The following is a 17,652-nucleotide window of genomic DNA, read 5'->3' on the forward strand; positions in this document are numbered from 1 at the left end:
ACAGCTATTCTGAGATCAAGGGAAAGAGGGTAGGACCCTGATTGGCTGGAGCCCTCCATGATTGACAGCTCGATAAGCAGAAACTTCATCTCACAGATTTATATGGACAGTCTGGGAGTCAAAAAGAGCAGTCAGTATGTGAGCAGCTCACAGCCAACACCTGCAAGGCTACGTAGTTTCAAAGTTAATGTTCTGGCCAGGGAAGCAGTGTGGGTTTACAGTAAGTGAACTTTTATTTAAACATCCATGCTTAGAGAGAAAGTGAGTTGCCATCTGTAGTGTCCGTGTGTTGATAAAGACACTGAAGACAGGAGTTGGTTCATAGGTATTTACTAAGCAAAGTCTGGGGGGGTTCTAACGGATATACACAATATACAGGCTTACATAGCCCGAGTGGCAATTACCGGCATTACAGCACACCTGGGGCTCTTAAAGGCACATACACCACAATTCCTCCCCTTTTAGCTAACCAGTACATCATATTTTTAAGTAATTATTAATTACATGTTATAAGCAAAATAATATACATTGCTGTAGTTAATTAATTATAAGTTAGTCTCTCAGGAGGCTTCCTGACTCAGTCCGGATAACGCCTCGGGGGTGTAGTAGTTTCTGGTGGTGTAGTAGGTTCTTCTGGCAAGGCTGATTCGGCTTGAATGCCAGTGTCGGGTTCATTGGGTTCCAGTATCACCGGATCGGAGGTAGATATGGGTATCTCTACTTCATCGTTAGATGTATAGAGTTGTGGTGTAGGTTGTCCCTTTTCGGATGACTTTATGATTTGGTCAGCATGGCGCCTTATTATGCTTTCTCCGATGTCCACAGTATACATCAGTGGTCCTAGTCGTGTGCAGATAGTTCCAGGCTGCCATTTCTCGGTACGGTAGTCCCGGGCCAAAACCTGTTGACCTATCTGGAAGGCCCTAGTTGGCCTTTCATTCATGTCTTGAAACTGCCGGTTCGCCACGTCCCTTCTGATGTTGGGCTTGACCAAATCCAGCCGGCATCTTAGGTTTCTATTGAAGAACATCATGGCGGGAGTTTGGTTGGTAACCATATGTGTTGCATTCCTGTATGCGAATAAGAAGTTATCCACCTTGTGCTGAAGTTTTATGTCTTCATTACCCATGGCCTTTATGGCCTTCTTGAAGGTCTGGACAAACCTTTCAGCCAATCCATTGGTGGCGGGATGGTATGGGGCGGACGTGTAGTGCTTAACCCCATTGTTTTTTAAGAACTTTCTGAATTCTTCGGACACAAATTGCGGTCCATTATCAGAACATATCTGTTCCGGCAGCCCATTCCTGGCAAATATGGTCCTTAATACTGTGATGGTTTTTTCCGTGGTGGTGGAGGACATCTTTATTACCTCCGGCCACTTGGAGTCTGCATCAACCGCGATTAAGAACATTGAGTCCATAAATGGACCAGCAAAGTCGATGTGCACCCTTTGCCAGGGAGATGAGGGCCACTCCCATGGATGTAGAGGGGCTTGTGGTGGAGCGTTTTGGACCTTCTGGCATCCTAGGCAGCTCTTGGTCATTTCTTCGATGTCTCCATCGATACCTGGCCACCGTACAAACGCCCTAGCTAGGTTCTTCATTTTCACTCCACCCAGATGCCCCTCGTGAAGCTCCTTTAGCACTTTATCCTGGAGTTTGGGTGGAATCACCACTCTGGATCCACATATCAAGGTTCCTCGGCACACTGACAGCTGTTCTCTTCTTTGCGAGAATGCTGGCAACAGTGGTTCGCCATGTGCTGGCTATCCCTTCACTGTTAAATCATAGACCCGTGAGAGAGTCGGGTCATTTCTCGTCTCCCTTTCAATGGCAGAATTTGTCACTGGTAGACATTCCACTATGGTAGAGTGGAACATCTCTACTGGGTCTACTGTAGGTGCCTCTTCTACCGTTGGCAACGGTAGGCGCGATAAACCGTCAGCATTCCCATGCTGTTTTGACCCTTTGTATTCTATGTTGTATTGGTGTGCCCCTAGAAAAAGGGACCACCTCTGTAGCCTTTGCGCTGTCATGGCGCAGCACGGTGGCATAGTGGTTAGCACTGTTGCCTCACAGCGCCAGGGACCCGGGTTCAAATCCGGCCTCGGGTGACTGTCTGTGTGGAGTTTGCACATTCTCCCCGTGTTTGCGTGGGTTTCCTCCGGGTGCTCCGGTTTCCTCCCACAGTCCAAAGATGTGCGGGTTAGGTTGATTGGCCATGATAAAAAAAAATTGGCCCTTAGTGTTAGGGGGGATTAAATACGTGGGGTTACGGGGTTACGGGGATAGGGCTTGGGTGGGATGGCTGTCGGTGTAGGGACCGGGTGCTAGGGTTTGGATGATCAGCCATGATCTCGTTGAATGACGGAGCAGGCTCGAGGGGCCGAATGGCCTACTCCTGCTCCTATCTTCTATGTTCCTATAATGGGAACACCCTTTTTAGGGTTGAATATGGAGATGAGGGGTTGATGGTCAGTCAACAAGGTAAATTTTTGTCCGTGTAGGTAATGGTTGAATTTCTTCACTCCCCATACCAGGCTGAGTGCTTCCCTGTCGATTTGGGCATAGTTACGCTCAGCTGAGTTTAATGAGCGTGACGCAAAAGCTATCGGCCGTTCTGAGCCATCAGGGAATTTATGGGATAATACTGCTCCTATGCCGTAAGGGGATGCATCGCACGCCAGTCTGATTGGCAGTGATGGGTTGTAATAAGCTAAAACTTCTTCGGATGTGATTAAGTCTTTGCATTTATGGAAGGCACGTTTACAGTCTTCGTTCCATTTCCAAATCACTCCTGTTTGTAGAAGTTCATTAAGAGGGTGTAGAAGAGTTGATAAGTTCGGTAAAAATTTATGATAGTAATTTATTAATCCCAGGAACGACCTTAATTGTGAAACATTTTCAGGTGCTGGGGCTTTTATAACCGCTTCAATTTTTTCAGGTGACTTATGCAACCCTTCATTATTAATTATGTGGCCACAATATGATATCTGATTTTGGAAAAATTCGCACTTGGGGCGATTCACTCGTAGGCCCCGTTCTTTCAGCCTAGTGAGCACCTGCTCCAAATTGGCAAGGTGCTCGTTGTCGTTTTCTCCTGTTATAAGGATGTTGTCTAGGTAGCATTGAGTCCCCGGAATCCCTTGCAGGACTTGCTCCATAGCTCTTTGCCAGATAGCTGGAGCTGATGCTACTCCAAAAACCAGTCGATTGTACTGGTACAGACCTTTGTGTGTGTTTATCGTGAGATACTTTTTAGAGGCCTCCTTAACCTCCATCTGTAGATATGCCTGTGCCAAGTCAATTTTGGTGAAACGTTTCCCTCCGGATAGTGAGGCGAAAATATCTTCTATCCTCGGAAGAGGATACTGTACTGTGTGAAGGACCGCGTTTACAGTCACCTTGAAGTCACCACAGATGCAAATTTTTCTCTGTTCTTCAGATTTATCTTTATTCAATGATTTTTTCATGACTGGAACGATGGGTGTTGCCCATTCGCTCCAATCTATTTTGGATAATACGCCTGCTTTTTCCAAATTCTCCAGCTCTGCCTCGACTGCTGGACGTATTGCGTATGGCACTGGTCTTGCCTTAAAAAATTTGGGAATTGCTGCATCTTCCACTTTTATTGAGGCGGTGATGCCTTTCAAGGTTCCTAGTTTCTCTTGAAACACTTCTTTGGCGTTGGCCAAGATGTCTTTTAATCGTTCAGGTATGATGTCATCATTGTCTTTTTCCTTACTGGTCACCGTCAGTGCCTGAATGGAGTGCCAGTCTAAATGTATCTTCCTGATCCATTCACGTCCCAAAAACGGTGGACCACCATCTTGTAGAATGTATAAATACAACTTTTGTATTTCTTTGCCGTTGTATACAACAGGCACCCTTATTTTTCCTTTGGGGTATACTTTCTGCCCCGTATATGTTTTTAAGATAATGGATGTGTCTTTTAGAGGTATATGCGAAAATAACCTCTCGTAATCCCGTCGATTTATTACGGTTAGAGCTGATCCTGTATCTAGCTCCATTTTAACTGGGGATCCTGCTATTGTGAGGGTAACCCAAATGGTTTGGTAATCATCTTTGGCAAGTACATTATGTAATTTGAGACAGCTTAGTCTCTTGTTTTCGAAGTCGCTATCGCTCTTCTGGTCTTTGGAGCTACTGTCCGTCATCATTTGTACCTTCCTGTACTTTTCTTCATTGATTTTTTTTTTCCTGTCAGTGGATTTATTTTGTCCAGATCGGCATACCCGTGCAATGTGTCCAATCTTCCCGCATTGCCTGCATGCTTTGTCCTTGAACCAGCAGTCCCTCTGGTTATGGGTGGATCTGCTGCAGCGATAACATCTTTCGAAACCCTGTGTCATTTCATGGGTGCCGAAGTCCTGTGTCTTTTGTTGTATCTCTGCAGCTCCTTTTGCTGCTGCTTCTTATGATACAGCCATACTGAAAGCTTTGTCCAATGTTAAATCTTTTTCAGAAAGCAGTCTTTTTTGTGTTCCTTCACTTAAGAGACCGCAAACGAATTTGTCTCGAAGATAATCTGATAGTCCTGCCCCGAATTGGCAGTACTTTGATAGCTTTCTTAATTCGGCTAGGTAATCAGCGTTACTTTCATTCTTGTGTTGATTTCTCTTGAAGAACTTGAATCGTTCCGCTATCAGCAGCGGTGTTGGGTTTAAGTGCTCCTGCAGGGTATCAACAATTTCTTTAAAATTCTTGTCCTTTGGTTTGGCTGGAGTGATTAAATTTCGTAACAGCCCGTATGTCTTTGCGCCCATTAAGTTCAGAAGTACTGAAGCCTTTTTTTCATCTTCTATTCCATTTGCAGTGCAATATACCTCTACTCTTTCCACGTATGTGGTCCAATCCTCTATTTCGCTATCAAAAGCATCAATATTACCAGATTTAGGCATTTCAGAAAAGATATGGCGCTTCCCGCGCTTTTTTTTCTTTTCTGTAGCAAAGATATGGCGCTTCCCGCGCTTTCCCGCCGCTGCTGCCGATAACAACGCTGTTTGCTGCGGTTTCCGTTCTCTTTTTTTTAAATTTACTGTTGGAGACTCGTTCCCGCCGGAGGTCTGAACGCTGACCTGCTTGCCGCGCCGGCCGTCTCCCGAGTGCTCCCTCCCAGTCCGTTATTGCTTGCCTCCGATTTCGCTGCCTGTCTCAGCTGTAGAGCCAGCCGCTGGAGCCCCAGCCTGACGCCCAGGAAGGATGAGCGCAGTACCTGCCACCAGCTTGGCCAGCTGGTGAAACCACAGCTTCTCTCACTTCCTTGAGTCTTCTGGACGCCCGAGGAATCGATGTCCTTGAGGTGCTGCCGAATTGCAGGTAAGTCCGTTTCCACTTCGTCGCCACTGTAGTGTCCGTGTGTTGATAAAGACACTGAAGACAGGAGTTGGTTCATAGGTATTTACTAAGCAAAGTCTGGGGGGGGTTCTAACGGATGTACACAATATACAGGCTTATATAGCCCGAGTGGCAATTACCGGCATTACAGCACACCTGGGGCTCTTAAAGGCACATACACCACACCATCTATGTTGTTTTATATATTGAAAAGTGTGGGAAAACATATATCTCATTGTGTACTGTTCGTTCATCTCTCTTATGTAGGTAAAACCATTTGGCTCACAGAGAATATGGTCTGCCTCTAACTTGTCTCTGTTATCTTCATATTTCTGTCAATGACAGAGGTAAGGGTGTTTACCCAATCTACCGTTCAGAGAGAGAGAGAGAGACGGGAATTCATGTGGTGGCACATGATATATTCCAGCAGTTGCTGTACAGATGTTCTTTGTTATGGTCCCTGGGTCTTGTTATTGCTTACCTAGAAATTGGACGAGTAAAGGTGCACTCCAGAATGTAGGGGACATGATGTCACTTACAAGAGTTACTAGTGACACATTCCTATGGAAAATCCTATGTAAACATCCCTATGGAGATTCTTACATTAAAATGTTTACTGTAGTGGTGACACTTTCTCTGTGATACTTCTTCATACTGCAATAGTTGGCACTCTAATAGGATTTCCAATGATGACTGACCCTATAACACCAGAGATCATTAAGTCTTCAGCATAAATTTGCAGGACTCCCACCATTGGTATTGCTGTGGTGCCTTCACATTCTCGTCACTCAGCTCTGCTCCCTCTACAAGCCCATCGCCCCAACACGGCACTCCAAGCCCTGTGATGCCTGGATTTCTGGTGACTTCCTTCCTGCTTTTGTTCCCAGCCCCTGCCTCTGAGCTAGTTTCCACTAGCTCCCAAATCCCATCCTTCCTGACTCATTCTCTGCAGCTATCTTCCCCACGCCCCCACCCCAGACAACTCTGGGCATCTTTCCACCCAGTAGTCTTTGGAATCTCTTCTGCAAGATGTCAGCCTTAGCTCAGTGGCAGCACTCTTGTCTCTGAGTCAGTGGGTTTAAGTTCCACCCCAGAGACTTGATCACATCATCTTGACTGAGGCTCCAGTGCAGTACTAAGGGAGTGCTGTACTCTCGCTGGTGCTGTCTTTCAGATGATACCTTAAACCAAGGCCCCATTTGCCTTCTCAGGTGGACTTTAAAGATCCCATGTCACTGTTGAAATAAGAACCCATCCCTGACATGTTCTCCACCACTTGCCAGTCCACAGCCTTCTCTTGTTGACCAACTTTAGGCTTCTCCATGCTTTGGGGGCCAAAAGGTTAAAAAAATCTTTGGCAATATTGAGAGTTCTTTGCCCATGGAGGAACACAGGGCTGGACAGGTGCACTCCCTGCTGAGACTTAGTGGAACAACAGCTTAACAATGTAGGGGGTGGTGGTGGTGGCGCGTGCGCCCAGTCAGTTATGCCCCTGACTGTTGGTGAGCGGTTCGAATCGCTCCCACGCCCCTGGGTTCTAGACACCGGACTTAGGTACAGGCAGCGATACAGAAAACTCGAGTAGACAATTGGTTTGGATATAAGAAAACCAAGATTTTATTAAAACAGAAAATAAAACAGTCTTATGAGAAGTCACTAGTATAAAATACAGGCAAATACAAAGTTATTATACTTATACAGGGAATGGGGAACACACGGCATATCGAGGGGAAACAAACTATATTAACAATCCCCTTATCCTTATCCCACCCCCTATACCTAACTAGATTAAGCTATGAGGGGCCAGAATTCATGCTCACCAATCCAAAATAAAGCCAACTGTTTGACGAATGCAGGTTTTGAGGTTTGGTCTTTGGTCCTTCTAGGTGCCTCGTCGCCACGTGGTCTTCAGGGGCGCGGTGCTGGATCCGCTGCTGCAACACACCTTCTTCTCTTCAGCTACTGTCGTCGTCTCGTCTCGATGGGTTCTCCTCTTCTTCTCCCTCGGGCGGTCGGCGGCGGCAACGTTGTGCCTATAGGGTAGTTGGCAGTCTTAACTGCCTAGATTTTCCTACCCAAGCTTAAGAACGCCAGTATATTCGTCGTGGCGTGGCCACCTGCGTTTTCGCAGTGTTCAACAAGGAATGTTCGTCTCACCAAGCGCCAGCTTATAACTAGACGCTTGGCCTCATCAATACGTTTTTCGCTGCCCTGCTCTGCTCTTACCGAGTTGTTACCGTCTTCTTCGTCTCCTTTCGTCTCGTCTCGTTCAGTTACTATACAAGTCCTGAACTGCCTACTCACTTTCGTCTTGCCCCTTTTTGCGGCCTGGGCACCCTGGATGGCTATGGACTTGGGTCTCATTCCCCTCCCCTGCTATTGGTATGGTGTCCTTAGTTACTGAAATTCTGCTACGGGGAGCGAGGAGAGAACCCGCCACGAGGCCAGAGCACGAGTGCGAGTGGCAACCCAAGAGGCTGGAGCCACGAGAGCAGGGACAAGGGCAAGAGGAAGAGAGCAAGAGAGAGATTGCTACCCGGGGCCTGCAGTTATACTCCTTGCGATAGCCCCTTATCTGCGCACCAAATCAGGTTAGTTAATTGTTCCAATTTTGGCGGGCTAGTTTAAATGATTGTAGCAATCTAAACTAACTGTTTTTAGATGGCCGTTTATCGCACCTAATGGCCTGATGTCTGAGCTGTATTGTTATGAATGCATTCTAATCGGCCTGTCCAGCCTTGATGGCTTCCTTAAGCTGTTTCTGATTATTTATGCAGACAGCTTGATGGCCTCAAGTATAGGCCTAACTAGTTTTGATCTGTCTACGATCTAGCTTAATGCATATTCAATGTTCTGTGTCTGCTTTCCAAAATACAAAGTCCTTTTTCACAGAAACTGCATTTTAGGTTTCAATTTCCCCAAAAGCTGCCTGTGCTGCCACAGAGTCCAAGCTTTAAAATTTTTACAGGCTTTTGGTCATGAGATGCGGACGCCATCTTTGGGTACCCTTTTTAAAATGTCCATGCAGGGTCTCTTTTATTATTAATAACCTTGGGGGAAATGTGGAAATTTTGCGAATCTTACAACAAACACTACTAAAAACAAATTTACTGGCCATTCATCCCATTGCTATCTGTGGGACTTTGATGTGCAGAAATTGGCTGCTGCGTTTTCCGACAAAAATAACAGTGACTACAATTTAAAAGTAGTTCAATGACTGTAATGCACTTTTGGGCATCTTGAGGATTTGAAAGGCACGATATAAATGCAAGTTCTTTCTTTCTAAAAGGATCAGCGTTCATCTGGGTCCCCCATTTGGGCCACAGATAATCAGCGAAATGTAATATAAGTTCTGCTCCACAGGTAACTTCAGAAAAAAAAGCACATTGGGCAGAACCACAGGCATTGATTCAGAGACAGGGAGCTCCAGACACCCTCACCAGTTAAAGGTAATGCACAGTATCCTTAGACCGAACAGCATCAATGAGCTTTTTGGAAATTTTAAAATATGAGTTTCCAAGTTGTTTTGACTCTGTTTTAGGCATATATTGAAGTGCATGTTTTATATTGTTTTAAATTTGAACAACATGCTTTGGACCACAATAGCCCTGAGCCTACATATGTTTTTTTTTAATGGTTTTATTGCCTGGCGCTATTTCTTATGTGGTTGTTGGATTGTTTTCACAATTTAAAACCAACATTCTTTTTAAATGTTGCAATCACAACATTTTGTGGTGTTCTTTAATTTAAACTGTTTGGTCTGAGCCAGGGAGAGGCTTCACAAAGCTCTCTCACGTTGGAAATGTTACCTTTGGTTACTGATCTCCTTTAGATGGGGCAATTTAAGTTGAGTAAGGAGTCAATTTTCACTGCCTTCGCCTGCCGCGTAAGGAGCAGCAACAGCCTCAAAATGGGCTCGGTATCCTTATTGCCTGTTAATACCGGCATTGTGGCCAGCTCCTTTATGAAAGGGACTGAACATCCCTAGAAATTCGGTGGGCTGTGCCACCAGTTAGCGCCTAAAGAGGGCACCTAGTGGTTTTAGCGCCACTGGCCACGCCTCCCGTGAAATTTAGCGGGGCGCTAATGGCGGCGTTAGCCTGTAGCGCTGTGCCGCCACAATGACGTCATCGGTGTGCACAGTGCCCGGCTACGGCCCCAAACGTGATATTGGGTCGTGCCCCCCGTAGCGCTGGTCGCAATTCGCGACTGGTTCAGGGGGGCCTACCTGTGGCGGTAGTGGCGCTAATTAAAGGGGAGGTGCGGGGCGGCCATTTTTTTCGCTGGCCGCCTGCCAGCACCTCGCGCCGTTGTCCCCAGCCTCCTGATCCCCCTGGGCAGTGCCAGCTGTGTCCCAAGAGCCCGGCACGTCTCCTCGGTGCCGGGCTCATTTGCCGACACTCGCGATCGGAGATCGCGCTGGTGTAGGCCCCTCCCCTTTAAGAAGGGGAGGAAGGCCTGCAGTACCGCAGCGTGCCGTGCCGCGTGGCGCTGCGGCACGTTGCGCTGCGATATTCAGTTTCAGCGCTCCAAGAGGGACGCGGGGCGCCTCGAGCAGCGCCCCGCTTCCGTTTGGGGCGCTGAAACTGAATATCCCACTGGTGCTCCTGGCTCCTTCCGGGGCGGGACTTCCGGTGCACAGGCGAGTAGCCCCCGGATTTTTAGTGTCCAAAGTATCGTTTCAAGCGATAGCCCCTTTATAATATGGAAATTGGGATCGCGTAACGTAAATATGACGGAGTTGTCATTTTTGGTTGGAGCTGGTCAGAGCCCGCACCGTGCAGGCTCCGGTCAGATCCATGGGTGATGGAGCCGAAGCGGCTCGCCAAAGGGAAGTCTCAAATTATTTTGGTGAGCCCCGGAGGAGCAGGAGTGTGGAGCCCACCACAATCCCATCTGCAGGTCTCTTCCTCCTCCTCTCTGTAGCCCCTTTTGCACCTTGAGGCACCCCCCGTCTCCTCACTGATTCCACTATCATCAGCCAGTCTTTATATTCTACTTTAATGCAATTAGGGCATGAATGGTGAGTTTACCGACTAAGTCTTCAATTAACATAAATGTCCATAACCAAAAATTACCTCAAGGAACACTCAAAAATTCATTTTAATGCAGTACCCCAGTTTTTAATTTAAACAAATCATTTAATCCCCAAAAAACTTCAGAAGAGAAAGATATTTTTTTTACTGAATTTTTAGTCTTACTCTTAAGGAAAATGAAGTTCATTCTCAATAAACAATCTTTGTTGACAGAAAGGAGATCAGAGGTCTTGTCTGACTGAGCACTTCATAATATTCCTGCTTGAAATAAATCTTTGAGAATTCAATCTCCAATCTTTTTGAAAGTCTTGGAAAAAGCAAAGAAACTCAGCTCTTCACACCCTCCTATCCCTTCATGCCTAGTGAGGCACATACTACATGCTGGGAAATTCTGCACATGCTCAGAATGCACAAATGTGGTTGGAAGCTCTGTGGAGTTTTTCCAAAGTAAAGATTTCAAGTCAAAGCCCAAGCCTTTGAGACTTCAAGGCTAAGGACTTGAAATTAAACCATTGATGGAGGCATTAAATGACACAAAAGGCAATGCCGTGGGTAAAACTCAGCATGTTATTGTGAAACATGTATTTTTTAATGTGTTAAAACCTTTTTCTGGACATTGTAAAGTTCAGTTACTGAGGAAAACAAATGGACATTTTTTTTGAAAAAGCATTTTGAGTGATTGGACTGTTTGAGAGGCAACTGTTTACATTGAACTTCCCATTAGAAATGTTTACATAGGCAGTTTCAATGTTATACGTTGACATAAAAGTGTGACCAAAAAAGTGATACGAGGAAATAAGATTATGGACAGGAAGTGTGCACACATGCAAGATCTTTAATAATATGTGATTTACTGTGGTGTTGTTCATGGTGATGTGAGGATAAACTGTTTCATAACACCAGCAGTGTTCATGGAATAGTACAGCACAGAAGGAGGCCATTCGGCCCATCGAGTCCGCACCAGCTCTTTCAAAGAGCAATCCAGTTCTTTCCTCATATCCTTACAATTTATTCTCCTTCAAATACTTATCCAATTCCCTTTGTGAAGGTTACTATCGAATCTGTATCCACCACACTATCATGCAATGCATTCCAGATCCTAACCACTCGTTGCGTAAAGTTTTTCCTCATGTTGCCTCTGGTTGTTTTGCTGATCACCTTAAATCTGTGCCCTCTGGTTATCGACCCATTGGAAACAGTTTATTTTTACTTACTCTATCTAAACCTTTCATGATTTTAAACACCTCTATCAAATCTCCTCTTAGCCTTCTCTGCTCTAAGGAGAACTGTAGTGTCCGAGTATCAATAATACACGGACTGCAGGAGAACAATAAGACAGGTATTTACTGAACAGAGGGTAAACGTCAGACTGAAGTACAGAAGCCTGCTAGGGCTTTTTATACAGGTGTGGTCACTGCCGGTACTGCAGTATAAAATCAGTTCTTCTCTTAAAGGTACATACACAACAACTCCTCCCCTTTTAGATAAACAGTACATAACATTCATTTAACAACTAAATAATAACTAATTACAATTACAATTTTCTCTGTACTATATACATCAACTGAAATAATTATTTATAAGTTCAGTCTTTGAGGAGGCTTCCTGATCCTGACTGGATAGCGCCTTTCTCGAGTATCCTGTTCTTGCGGCGGAGTCGATTCTGGCTCATTGTCATTGGTTGGTTCGTCAGCTTCCAATACCACTGCTCCTGAGGTAGACGCAATCTGTACTTCGGGCTCATCACCAGGTGCACATGCTCGTGGTATAGGTTTGGCTTGTTCCTGTGACTCTAGAATCTGGTCAGCATGGCGTCTCACGATGCTCTCTCCAACGTCCACTGTGTACATTAGTGGTCCCTGCTGTGTGCATATCGTTCCTGGCTGCCATTTTTCTGTTCGGTAGTCGCGGGCCAAGACTGGTTGCCCTATCTTGAAGCTCCTGGTTGGCTTCTCATTGATGTGCTGGAATTGCTTATCCTCAACATCTCGTCTTATGTTTGGTTTGAGCAAAGCCAGGCGACATCTTAGCCTTCGGTTGAAGAACATTATGGCTGGAGCTTGGTTGGTGACTGCATGTGTCGCATTCCGGTAAGCAAACAAGAAATTATCTACCTTGTGTTGTAGTGGTATGTCGTCGTTATACATCGCCTTTATTGCCTTTTTAAAGGTCTGAACAAACCTCTCAGCCAATCCATTTGTGGCTGGATGATATGGGGCAGATGTGTAATGTTTCACCCCATTATTCCTCAGAAACCTCCGGAAATCCTCGGACACAAACTGTGGCCCATTGTCGGAGCAAATCTGTTCTGGCAAGCCATTCCTGGCGAAGATGGTCCATAGGACTGCAATAGTTTTCTCTGTGGTGGTGGAGGACATTTTGATGACCTCTGGCCATTTCGAATGGGCATCCACGGCAATTAGAAACATTGAGTCCATAAATGGACCAGCAAAATCAATGTGTACCCGTTGCCATGGAGATGAGGGCCACTCCCATGGTGTAGAGGGGCCTGTGGTGGTGCATTTTGGACTTTCTGGCATCCTGAGCAGCTCTTGGTCAGGTCCTCGATTTGTTTATCGATTCCCGGCCACCACACATAAGCCCTGGCTAGGCTTTTCATTTTTACCCCTCCCAGATGACCCTCATGAAGCTCATTGAGCACTCTGTCTGTCAACTTGGGTGGAATTACCACTCGGGATCCACACATCAAGGTCCCCCGGCACACTGACAGCTGTTCTCTCCTTGGAGAGAATGCTGGCAACAGTGAGTCGCCATGTGCTGGCCATCCCTTCACCGTCAAATCATAGACCCGAGAGAGTGTCAGGTCATTTCGGGTTTCCTTCTAAATACTTGAATTCGTAACAGGCAGACATTCGACTATGGTCGCATGGAATATCTCAACAGGGTCCACTGCAGGTGCTTCCTCTACTGTAGGCAACGGTAGGCGCGACAGCCCATCAGCGTTTCCATGCTGTTTCGTACCCTTGTACTCTGTGTCGTACTGATGTGCCCCTAGAAAAAGTAACCATCTTTGCAGCCGTTGCACCGTCATCACCGGAACGCCCTTCTTTGGGTTAAAAATGGAGACCAGGGGCTGATGATCAGTCAGTAGGGTGAATTTCTGTCCGTGCACATAGTGATTGAACTTCTTCACCCCCCACACCAGACTGAGGGCCTCCCTGTCAATCTGGGCGTAGTTACGCTCGGCTGAGGTTAACGAGCGCGACGCAAAGGCTATTGGCCTCTCTGAACCGTCAAGGAATTTGTGTGACAGCACCGCTCCAATGCCATAGGGAGACGCATCACATTCTCTTAAAGGTACATACACAACAAGAACAACCCCAGCTTCTCCAGCCTATCCACGTAACTGTAATCCCTCGTCCCTGGAACCATTCTGGTAGATCTCTCCTGTACCCTCTCTAAAGTCTTCACATCCTTCCTAAAGTGCGGTGCCCAGAATTGGACACAATGCTCCAGCTGCAGTCGATCTAGAGATTTATATAGGTTTAGCATAACTTCCTGGCAATGACTAAATCAATCAAGTTAGTCAAACATGATTTGCCCTTAACAATTCCGTGCTGTGTCTCCTTTATTAGTCCATGCTAATCCAAGTGGCTGTTAATTTTCTTCCAGATTATTGTTTCTAAAAGCTTCTCCACCACTGACGTTAAACTGACTGGCCTGTAATTGCCAAGTTTATCCTTCTCCCCCTTTTTGAACAAGGGTGTACCATTTGCAATCCTCCAGTCCTCTGGCACCAACCCTGTAACTAAGGAGGCTAGATAATAAAATGCTGGAAACACGGATTCAGTGAATATGGTTTGAAATGTGTGTAAATGTGTCAGTGAGCCTGTGACCTGGTGAAATGACAGTCCTAGCCTTGTAGTCTAACTGAACTCGGATCCTGCTCTTAGACGGGATCAGTCAGAGGTCAGAGGATCGGTCAGAGGTCAGTAAACCGGAAATTGTGCCGGGCTCTGAGAAAATCAAAACCATAATATAAACACCAGTGCCATGATTTCCCTATCTCGGTGGGTCCGGGCGGGCGACGTCGGTGGCGGGTTCCGACCCCGCTGCTGGCTCCAGCCTGCTGTGTATAATGAATTTCTGATGATTGGGCTTGTTAAGCCCGCCCAGCGCGTTTCCCGGTCCAATTGAAGGAAGCGGGTCTGATGACGTCATTTGATGATGCGTTATCAGCTGGTTTCCTTAAAGGGACCATGCGCAAATTTACTTTGACATTTGTGCTGTCAGTGTTCTGCAGCACTGAGGTGCTGCAAACACTGACAATCACTGCACAGAGGTGCATGGCTGCACCCAGGCTTTCCCATGACTCACACCAACTTACCTTGCACCTCCATATTGTCACATCCCCATCTCACTAGCCACCCCTCACACTCACCCTCATCCTAGTGTAATCACGCTAACTAACAATACACAAGGGTAGGCACTTGTGTGTTTTAGCCAATGTTCATGTGAAGTTCCTGTTAATGTGGTGTCAAACATTGAAATCTTTATTTTCAACATTTCGTGTTCTTGGACAGATTTGTGTGCACCTTTGGAAGTGGCTTAGTGAGTTGCAGTGAACGGTGAGACATAACATCCCCTCCCCCACCGCAATGCTGTTGAGTGTGAATGGAATGGCTTGGGCATTGTAGGGATGCTTTATGGTGTTGGTGTGGGGTGGTGACAACCTGGCGCATCATGTGGCAGCCAGGGTGTGCAGCGTCAAGTGAAGTAAATGTGGCCATGGTGAGGCCATCCATGGCATCCCGGGTGCTGATGCCCTGTGTCCTGCGCAGCATCAGGTGATTGCGGGGAAGGGTGATGTGGTTGTTGGTGCTGCTGGTGTTCCTGGTGATGCTGGTGTTGCAGCTGATTGTGGTCAGATTCTGAGGACCAAGGTGAGAGAGTATAAACCGTACCCATTCTGATGGAATAGTTGGCAGGTGAACTTGAGATGACAGAAGCGATCTGTCAATGCTGAGAGAGGTTGTTCCAATGAGGTGACACTGGATAGAGAATTTGCTCCAAACACTTGCAACCTGCGTAAAGCTCAATCTGTCTTCCAAATGCAGTAAGCAACAGCTTCTGAGCTTGGAAATTAAACAGCTGTGAGATGGGAGCTTTTATAGCACATTTCAATCTGTCAAGTAAAGCGATGATTCCATAGCCATTCATCTCCCGCCCAGCTTAACAGACGTGATCCCCAAGCAGCATGGACCCCATTGGCGAGCTGGTAAATTCTAAAGGTGAGCTCAAAATTCTCTGTTAACAGGGTCATAATGACCTGAATTGCCTCCCCCGCCGCTGCACAGACCGACATTTGGTAAAGGCGCGTGGCAGCGGGTTGACAGCGGGGACCCGACCCACTGTCAAAAGAAACCACTTTCCCACCTGACCCGCCACTGATCACGCCCGCTGACCCCCTGGAAAATTCCCCCCCGAGATTTACTTTTGTACCCAAGATAACCAAGAAAAATCCCCCCCCTCCTCTCCTTTCTCTCTACGCTCCCACATATAATCCCTATTTCTCAGCGATTTCTATCAGTTTCCACATCCCAGGAATGGGATCCTGAGGAGAAGCTCTGGCAGCAGAGGAATTGGGCCCAGTCTTTAAACCTCTCTGGGTGAGGTGGGTAGGGCTGTTTCTGTTCAGTCCATGTTACTCATCTCAGATCATCAGACAGAACCAAGTTCCAGTTTGCTGTCTTTGGATCCAGGCTTGTCGGTGACCATTGCCTTATGGTTCCCAATATGTTATAGTGTGAAACACAATGGTCGTGCACATGGTAAGTTGGAGAATATTGGGGGTAATTTTACCCTAACTCGCTGGGCGGGGAACCCACAGGATCGCGTGGAACACCAGTTTTACATTCCGCCCAATATTACTCTCTGTTAACCTCAATAGAGAGTAAAATCAGGCAGGGTGTACTCTTTTAGTTGGGTGATTAACCAAATAGTCTGTAACTTAATAAAACTTTAAAAGAACCGTAACAAATTAAATTAAAATTTCATTGGCTGGGGTGATGATGCACTCCAGTCCCCGCAGCGCCCACCAGTCGCAGAAGGCCTCAAGCGTGCCGGGGGACACTGCGTGCTCCATCTCCAGGGCCACCTGGGTGCGAACACGGCTGCGGAAGAGATACAGGCAATCGGGCCGAATGACCCCCTCAACCGCCCGCTGCCTGGACCAGTTAATGACTATTTTGGCCAGGCTCAGGAGCAGTCCCACGAGGAGGTCCTCCAATCTGCCCGCTCCCCTCCGCACTGGGTGACCAAAAATCAGGAGCGTGGGACTGAAGTGCAGCCAAAAATCAAGGAGCAGCCCCTTCAAATAATGAAAGAGGGGCTGCAACCTCTCACATTCCGTGTATACGTGGAACACGGACTCCTCAGGCAGGGTGTAATACCAGCATTGCACCCGATCCCATCAGTTTCCTGAAGGGCAGATTAGGTTAAAATTGCCATCAATTGGGGATTAAATTGAATAACCCCCAAAAATGGGTTTGGGATCGTGGTACGCGATTAGCCCATGCCCGTTCATTGTCATGCAGGCAGCACGTTAAACTGGGGTTGTCTGTGTAAAGTCCGCGCCTCAATAATACACGGACTTCGGGAGAACAGTTTAACAGGTACTTTACTTGAACAGGAGGCAACGTCAGACTGAAATACAGAAGCCTGCTAGGGCCTTTTATACAGGGGTGGTCACTGCCGGTACTGCAGTCTAAGACCAGTTATTCCCTTAAAGGTACATACACAACAGTCTGCTCTTTTAAATGATCACTGTGTGCAGCCAGCGCTACCCTTAAAGACAGCCTGCACCTCTTAAAGTGGAGGTACATTGTGGGAGTTTTTTTGAAAAGTGAATCTGGGCTATGATACTTTGAGGAATGGCTGAACATGTGAGAGAGCAAGCACCAAGATTTTCTGACACTGCACTGGAGGTCTTGGTGCAAGACGTGGAGAGAAGGAGAGATATCCTGTATCTGCAGAGTGCAGGAGGCTCTCCATACATATACTCTGGAGCACTGTTCCTGCTAAGCTGTGTGCCCATGTGGCCGTGCAGCAGTCTGGAGATCCCGCGTAGGCCACTCACTGGCTTTTACATGGAAGAAACCGTGCAAGCACGAAAATTTGAATGGGCTGCACGGCCAGTCAAAGGGACTGCACACAGGAAAAAAAAATTAGAGGGAACATTGCTCAGGAGGCAGTGAGAAGAAGTAGGTCAATGCCAGGAGTGTAGCTCCAAGAACATG

General features: G+C 46.7%; 1 pseudogene; it reads right to left on the minus strand.

The window, feature by feature from the left end:
• Positions 1-6,006: 6,006 nt before the first annotated feature.
• Positions 6,007-17,450, minus strand: LOC147106630 (E3 ubiquitin-protein ligase TRIM39-like; annotated as a pseudogene).
• Between the last annotated feature and the right edge of the window lie 202 nt (positions 17,451-17,652).

Source organism: Somniosus microcephalus, chromosome 15 (assembly GCF_052327205.1).
Source record: "Somniosus microcephalus isolate GS21.2 chromosome 15, FLI_Smic_1.0, whole genome shotgun sequence".
NCBI lineage: Eukaryota > Metazoa > Chordata > Chondrichthyes > Squaliformes > Somniosidae > Somniosus > Somniosus microcephalus.